This window comes from Sinocyclocheilus rhinocerous, unplaced genomic scaffold (genome assembly GCF_001515625.1).
Source record: "Sinocyclocheilus rhinocerous isolate Xijiao unplaced genomic scaffold, SAMN03320098_v1.1 scaffold1449, whole genome shotgun sequence".
Taxonomy (NCBI): Eukaryota; Metazoa; Chordata; class Actinopteri; order Cypriniformes; family Cyprinidae; genus Sinocyclocheilus; species Sinocyclocheilus rhinocerous.
The window spans coordinates 52,081-60,355 of record NW_015664992.1 but is presented as its reverse complement, the minus strand read 5'-3'; the positions used below and the strand labels follow the sequence as shown (position 1 = coordinate 60,355).

At 37.4% G+C, this 8,275-nt stretch overlaps 1 protein-coding gene across 5 annotated transcripts in view; it reads left to right on the top strand.

Moving 5' to 3' along the window:
* The first annotated feature begins 6,247 nt into the window (after nucleotides 1-6,247).
* The window catches only part of LOC107730622 (retinoic acid receptor gamma-A-like), a 45,907-nt gene continuing 43,879 nt past the window's right edge, over nucleotides 6,248-8,275 (top strand). For 2 of the 5 annotated variants that reach the window (XR_001638701.1, XM_016541486.1), the window contains exon 1: nucleotides 6,248-6,350. The gene's annotated coding sequence lies outside the window, so the exon portion shown is untranslated. The remainder of the gene's footprint in view (nucleotides 6,351-8,275) is intronic. The other 3 variants (XM_016541489.1, XM_016541487.1, XM_016541488.1) reach the window with 2 other exon arrangements.

The following is an 8,275-nucleotide window of genomic DNA, read 5'->3' as shown; positions in this document are numbered from 1 at the left end:
GAAACGTTTCTCTGGGGTTAAAAGCAGGGTTTAAGCACAGTGCGAAAAGCCTAAGTTTTATGAATGCAATTTTAAAGATCGAATATTATCTGAAATACAACATTGAATACAGTACTTTTAAAATGAATGTGAAAGATCTGAAAGAGTCATAGCACTTAAAATATATACATTCCCTTTTATTGACATTTTAATCTAAAATCTTTTTATTAACTGCCTATATATAATAATAATAATAATAATAATAATAAAGTAGAAAAATGCAAATAGAAAAACATCCACAGGTAGTTTCCAACTTCAGAACGCTATTTTTCCTTTCCAAATACCATTACTTAAAATCATCACATACATTTACACAACACTAACAGGGCTGCCCTCCAACCGCTAACAGTGCTCCCACAACCTCCCTTTTCCCAGTAAATATGAAATACTGAACACTGAATACACACATATGCGTTCTTACACCGTTAAAACCTCTAGTTGCTATGTGTGATTTTTCTATTTGTATTTCGTTTTCATTGGTCACTCACATCTGTTTCCTTTGATCTAGTCCTTTTGTTCTGCTCCAATCCACCATATAAGCGATTTGCACATGCAAACGATAGCTACCTTTTTAGATGTTTTGGACTGACAGAATATGCAAATTTGAGGGAAAAGAACAGATGCTGTTTCTAACATGCAGGCCTGGATGGTTTCTTCATCACTACTCTTTTACTAATTCCTTAATTCCCACCATATTTCTGATATTAACTATCAAACTAATCTGATTAATTTGATCGTTTGCTTTTATTCTAAAACCGTGCGTGCAACGCGTTAGCATTTGTTAGCCGGTTAGCTTGTCATTTGCGTTTCCATTCACGTTTCTATTCTCGTCTATTGCTGTTTTCTTTTTTTTTCTCGCTCCGTTTTTTTCACGAGTTCATCAAACAACAGTGGTAAGTCAGAATCATTCATCAATCACGGTGATTAATGGCTTCTTCTCCTGCTATTGTTGTTTGCACCGCTTGCCAAATGTATAGTTTAGCTCGCTCTGTCGGCGACGAGGAATTCACATGTGATAAATGCAGGGAAATAGTTAGGCTGACAGAGAAGATTTCAGAATTAGAGACACGCATCTGCATCACTTCAATTGATGCAACTGGCTAAACCGACCGTCTGCTAGCCGCCTCACGTCACCGAAATCAGTTAATTCTCAGCACATAGAGACTTTTTCTCCTAGATATCACACTATAGAGACTGTGTCTGTTCCTCAAACTAGAAAATACAAAAAAACGTCCAAACCAATTTAAGAGTAACAATTTAATTGATGTTCAACAAATAAAAAATTTATATAATACAGAGAAACAAATTATAAAGCTTTGCTTATTGAATATCAGGTCCCTTTTTATGAAAGCGCTTTTTGTAAATTATATGATATGACTCTTCCTTCTCTTCCCTCTCTTCCTTTTCTGCTGATGTCTACACTGCTAAAAGGACATACTCTCATAACAAAATTAACAATTTGTCTAACTCTCGCATGCTCTTTAAACATTCCATCCTGATGATCCGACGATAGCTGCTCGCATCTCAGCTTGTCTAACAGACATTTCTTGCTGGATGAAGGACCATCACCTTCAACTCAACCTTGCCAAGACAGAACTGCTTGTGGTTCCATCAAACCCATCGTTTCATCACAATTTCACCATCCAGTTAGGCACATCCACCATAACTCCATCAAAAACAGCCAGAAACCTTGGAGTTACGCCTGTTTCACACATACTCCATCTGCAGTGTGTATGCGGTCCATGTGTGTTACGTATGCGGTGCAGAAGCAGCACGGACTCATTGTGCTTTCACACAGGATGCGTTTGCAGTCCGCTACTGACCCACGGCTGTTTAGGCCACAAACACAACATTTATCCATTATTTTGATTTCAAATCCAAACGTTGTTACTGAAAAAGCTTTTTCAGCATTGTGATTATCACAGTACAGTAACAATCTTTCATAGACATTAGTTTAAACTCAATAAATATAAACAATGTATTATTAATGCATTTGACTTCTAGGTTTGTATAATAAGTTGCTCAAGCAATTGGCAACACATTTAAACACAGCATATAGCCTACTTTTTTACGTTAAAAGTGTGCTATCACAAACATTTTAAATTAAGACTCACCACTGACAGAAACAGTCGACTCTCGTGCCTTTACTTTTGCATTTAAATCTTTATTACAATGTTTTTCTACATCCACAAGTGCATCTATTATGTTGCCTTGTTTATCTAAAAGAGCACTTTTCCTTGTTTTAAACCTAGCCAAAAAGCCACGTGTTGACTGTGAAACAATTATATCAATTTATTGTGAAATTACTACATTTCCGTGTCAATTCATGTTCATTTTTACCGCGAACAATGCGCTTTTCACTTTAATTCAGCGCGTGCAGCACAGCAAAAATAGACTCGGTGCGTAAACGATCGCCGCACTGCTGCAGACGCGAGCTGTGTTCAACCAAGTCTCTGCCTTTCTCACAAAGAACAACCTCCTCGACAGCAACCACTCTGGTTTCAGAAGTGGACATTCAACCGAGACTGCCTTGCTTTTAGTTGTTGAAGCCCTAAGACTGGCAAGAGCGGATTCCAAATCTTCAATACTTAGTTTGCTGGATCTGTCCGCTGCTTTTGACACAGTTAACCACCGGATCCTCCTGTCAACGTGCAGCACAGCAAAAATAGACTCGGTGCGTAAACGATCGCCGCACTGCTGCAGACGCGCCGCTCCTGGAACGCACTGATGGACCACAACAGCGTGCAGTGTGAACGCTCGGTAACACTTTATTTCGATAGTCCACTTGAGACATTCTATTAACAGTAAGTAACTTTGCAACTACATGTCAACTAGCAGTTAGTCGAGTATTAGTAGACTGTCTGCTTAACACTTAAGACTATCTTCTAACACTTTCTTTGTCAACTTATTCTACTAACCCTAAACCTACCCTAACAGTCTACTCTGAGAGTTAGTAGACATGTAGTTGCAAATTAATGAGAATTAGTTGACATGTAGTTGACATGTAGTTACAAAGTTACTTATAGTTAATAGAATGTCTAAAGTGGACTATCGAAATAAAGTGTAACCGAACGCTCTAATCCGTTAACATGGGTGCGTAAAAAAAACGCAACCTTTACAATTAATCCAGAATGCGGCAACAAGATAAATTTTTAACGAGCCAAAAAGAATGCACGTCACACCTCTGTTTATCAATTTGCACTGGCTACCAATAGCTGCTCGCATAAAATTCAAGGCATTAATGTTTGCCTACAAAACCACCACTGGCTCTGCACCTCAGACATTCATTACTTCAGACTTATGTGCCCTCTAGAAGCTTGCGTTCTGCAAGTGAATGTCACTTTATTGTGTCATCCCAAAGAGGCACAAAATCACTTTCACAGACTTTTAAATTAAATTTTCCCTTCTGGTGGAATAATCTGCCCAACTCAATCCGAGCAGGAGTCCTTAGCTATCTTCAAGAATTGGCTAAAAGCACATCTCTTCCATCTTTATTTGACCCTCTAACTCTAGCACTCTCTATTCTAATTCTAAAAAAAACAAAAAACTCAACCCTCTAACACTTGCACTCTCTATTCTATTTCTATTCTAACTACTTGTTGTCTTTAAAAAAGAGCCTCTAACACTAGCATTCTCTACGTAGCAAGGAGATCTGTAAAATAATCCATGTGACATCAGTGGTTCATCCGCAATTATGCGAAGCTACGAGAATACTTTTTGTGCACAAAAGAAAAGAAAAAAATGACTTTATTCAACAACTCGTCTCCTCCACCCTAGTGCCATTTTGGAGAGTATCCGCTGGATGTAAACAGCGTATGCTGTTCTGTGTCAGCTGCGTCACGTCGGATATGTTTCTCAGCTCTCAGATTCCATCAAAAATATCTTAATTTGTGTTCTGAAGATGAACGAAGGTCTTACGGGTTTGAAAAGACATGAGGGTGAGTAATTAATGACAGAATTTTCATTTTTGGGTGAACTAACCCTTTAAACGTGGTATAGATTTAAAAATAATTACTTATAAAGCCCTGAATGGTTTAGCACCTTGGGCGAGCTCATATCACATTATAGTCCTTCATGTCTGCTGCGTTCTCAAAACTCTGGCAATTTGATAATACCTAGAATATCAAAATCAACTGCGGGCGGCAGATCCTTTTCCTATTTAGCGCCCAAACTCTGGAATAATCTACCTAACACTGTTAGGGAGGCAGACACAATCTGTTAGTTTAAATCTAGATTAAAGACCCATCTCTTTAACCTGGCATACACATAACACACTTACACATTTCTATTACTCAAACCCTTTAAAGGATTGTTAGGCTGCATTAATTAGGTCAACCAAAACTGGGAACACTTCCAATAACATACGATGTACTTGTTACATCGTAAGAACACACTATTTTCCTAATTAATGCTGTTCAGTTGCTTTGACACAATCTGTATTCTTAAAAGCGCTATATAAATAAAGGTGACTTGACTTGACTAATTGATTATTGCATTTTCATCTTTTCTATTCCTCTTTATTTTTTTATGCTTTCACATCACTCTACTAAAACATTTGTTTTTTTAAACTTTTCATATAAAATATTTTTATACTTATTAGTACATGTAAACATTTAAAGGTAAGACTTTACAATAAAGTGTCATTAGTAATGCATTAACTAACCATAAGCGTTACATTTGTTCTAGTATTTATTAATCTTGATTAAAATTAATAAAAATACAGCTATTCATTGTTAATCTGTGTCAGTTTAAGTCCATGAAATAACACCAGATACAACTAAACAACTATTACAGTAACTGTAATGTGTTGCATAGTTCTTTTTTTAATTTTTTTTTAATCTGATCTCTGAACAGTCTGCTTCATGATTGCAGTGTTCTCAAAGGGCCAGTGCCAATCAAAGAGTTCATTATCTGGAAACAGTCGCTTTACAAACATTGATTGTGATATTCCCACAGAGCACCATCCGTGTGTGCATGAGTGATGACATAAAGGTAACATTTATGTGTGTGGTTGCATGTTTAATATAGCTTTCATTGCGGATTTAGGACTCTAGCATGTCTATAAAACATCAATGAAATGCAAGAGCAAGAATTAAAGAAATAGTTCTGACCAAAATAAAAAAAGTGTATTAACTTTCATGTCATTCCAAAAACAAGACTTTATATTTTCTGTAGAACACTAAAGGAGAATTGTTGAAGATCTAAATATTCTCCATGGTTAAAAAAATAATGCAAAACATTATATAACTATCATAAAAATACAGCTGTGTTCCAATTTTCTGAAGTCATAGAAAAGTCAAGATTTTTATTATTATTATTATTTGGCATATTTGATTGGAATCTGATTATATTAAATGTTAACCATTCATACATTCATATGTGGTTTGAAATCCTATTCAAATCACATTTCACAAAATCCGTTTCACTGAAAAGTTCTTTGGGGAACCCACAATGGTTCTTCTATGGCAAAACCCCCTATTTGGAACCTTCATTTTTAAGAGTGTAATTCGGTGGAAAGAATGACATGAAATTTGTTGAGAAATACAATAGCCACAATATCTAGTAGAAACATGAAAGGTATGAAAAAAAACTGACTTAAAGGAAGACAATAGACAAAAGAAACCACGATGGCATGAGAGCAAATGGAGGGAAAATAATTAGGGGGAAGAGAAAAGCAGAGCAAGCAGTTTGACGAGCAAACGTGGAAGGAGATGGAAGGATAATAGGATGTAGAAACTGACACCCAGAAGAAGGCGGGTGGTAACTGAGAGGGGCTGGAGAGATGCTATAGGAGGAGACGTGTAGCAGGATAGAGCTGAAGCAGTGGAGGGGGCAGAGAGAGGGAAACTTAAGCTTTCTGGCCCTGATTTTCCATCCCTAAAGGCATTCTGTGGTTTCTAAAAAAAGCCCTGTATATTTGAAGTATCGTATCACGTGACCAGGGTTGTATTTATGAATCAAAGAGTTCCGTGATTTCTGAGAGAAAGACAGAGAACGAGAGAAAAAGCAGAGAGAGCAACAAGTAGTAGGCAACAACAGGGGGACGCTTTACTGTACACAAAACTACAACGGCTGTAAAGAAGACATGCGTGGCAGAGAAAGTTTGATTTAAAGAGGGAGGGCAAGAACGCCAGAGAGCGAATGAGGAGGTAGAGTGAGTGGTGGTGGAGGGGGGAGCGAAAGAGAAAAGGCGGAATGCAACAGGCTTCTTTATTCACACAGAGAGACACATCTGACTTATACAAGTCAACCGAGCTGCTCTCGTACCCTCAGTTCAAGCTTCCCCTCCAGACCTTCAATCGCCATATCAGGTAAGTCTGATCTCCACCATGCTTTAACAAACCACAAAGAAATACGTTTAGAAAGTTTCAGAAGAGTTTTATTTTCATTTACAGCTTTTCCCTCTGGAATAAAGCCCTACTCATGAAAACGAAAGAGACTGAGAAAAACATGTTAGAGCAAGAATAAATGAGTTGTACAGGTAATCCCTGCATACAGATCTGTATGTGTAGTAGTTTGGGATTTTCTGTTGATGACATTGAACTTAAGACAAGGTTAGAGATATTGAATGAAATTTTTTTCTTTTCATGAATTTGCCTGGATTGTGCGTCTGTAATGTTTTTGTGTGCCATTACGTGTGGCTGAATTGGATGTTATATGTCAATGAGGTGAACTGGCAGCTGTCAGCAGAAAACGTCTTATCAAGATCATCATGTTCAGACATTGATGAAATCAACAGAAACGGCTTCAACCTGCTGCTAGGAAATGACAGACTGCTGAAGTTCTCAAAACTTCCCCGATACACCAAACAGTGCTTATTTGGGGTTCACTACTATAGAATGCAACAATTCAGATGTTCTGATAAAACTTTATTTTATGAAAGGAATATTATGAAATTTGATTTGTGTATACAGAATATATTTCAATCATTACAACTCTCTGAACATTTTAGCATGGTGATGGATATGACAATGTTAATGTATTTGGTCTTGGCGGAACAGATCTGCTACGCTGCTGCTGAATTGCTGCTGCTGTTGGTTATTGCGGTAGTTGTAGATTATTGCTGCTGCTACTGCAAGCAAGTACAGGAACTTGCTACTGACAATGCATATGGCGATACGATGCCATGAGTATTGAAGACATACTGCTGCTGCACAAATAGCATATAAAATAACCCCGTAGCAGATCTATACAGGTGGAGCTGGGGAAGGTGGAGGGTTTCAGAGAACTCTGAAAGCACGCTGCAGGAATCTCAAGTGAATGCTAGCCAGCCATATAAATGCAAGGCAGTAAACTCATTGGCTGGATATGCAGCATGAACCAATCAGCTTGTGCCAAGTCGTTTAACTCTCTGAATATCATCAGTTACTTTAACACCCCGTCAGAATGCGCCATCTAGAGTTTCATGACTGAACTATATATTTTTTCAACTTTTCTGCAGTCATGAGGTGACTTGTTTACATGATGTTTCACTGAGCAAGTGATAAGGTTTTAAGGAAGGATTTCTAAAATTCTGATCTGAAAATATCTGAAGATTTGTTGCCAGTGTAAAATAAATTGCATCATCTGGTCAAAACAGTCAGCTGGTGATTTGTGCCTCATCAAAGCAAGAGCTGTTTGTCTCTTCTAAATTTGTCAAATGCTTGCTTAACCTTTACACACACTGACTATATCCACTACAGAACAATAGGCTTCTGATGAACGTCGTGTTTCGATTTGACTGTAGCCGTAATGACGCAATATTCCCAATCATACTCTCACATGCACAGATTCATGTATAAATATTCTGGCTAGTTGCTATAAGAAAACATGGTTATTTTTCCCTTTCTTAGCTTGATGTCCTTATAAACAAAAGTTGAGTAAATTGTACTGATTAGGGTTGTTATTATTTTTTATTATTAGATGCATTAATATCACAAGTGGACAGGTGTGAGCTTGTCAATAGCTTTGCTGAAGGTTATGTAAACACCTTAAACACGTAATTATCCAAATACAATGGAAATATTAAAATCAGCTGTTTTGAATATCATGAGTGATAAAATGTTTGTGTTGAGATTGCTCTTGCTTCCTTACTGGAACTATGTTGTGTGTTTGTACAGAGCGGTCAGGAAAGAACCACTCCATACCTGTTCATTCAGACGACCTCCCAATGGAAAGATCAGAATTGAGATCACTTTTAATTGTTTCTCCTAAACAATGAGATAAATAAGGCTCAGATAGAGAATTCTGCTTCCCC